Source organism: Callorhinus ursinus, unplaced genomic scaffold, assembly GCF_003265705.2.
Source record: "Callorhinus ursinus isolate GAN/ISIS: 27379988/994484 unplaced genomic scaffold, GSC_fseal_2.0 scaffold24, whole genome shotgun sequence".
Taxonomy (NCBI): Eukaryota; Metazoa; Chordata; class Mammalia; order Carnivora; family Otariidae; genus Callorhinus; species Callorhinus ursinus.
The window spans coordinates 6967408-6967625 of record NW_027397086.1 but is presented as its reverse complement, the minus strand read 5'-3'; positions in this window follow the sequence as shown (position 1 = coordinate 6967625).

Here is a 218-nt window from a genome sequence, read left to right as displayed (position 1 = left end):
CACCGGAGGCCCAATTGGTCTCTGCCCCCACGTGACTCTGCAGGCCTCTCTCCTTCTTTGTTGGTGTTTCTCTTCATTTAGGCCTATTTTTTTCTTCTCCTAAAAGAAAAAAAATACCCCTATCTATCTGGGGGCCGCGGTGGGGGTGGAGGCCAAGGCACTCTGGAGGCCTTGGCCAGCTGGATGCTCCAGGCCGCTGTGGGAGCCCAGAGGCAGGG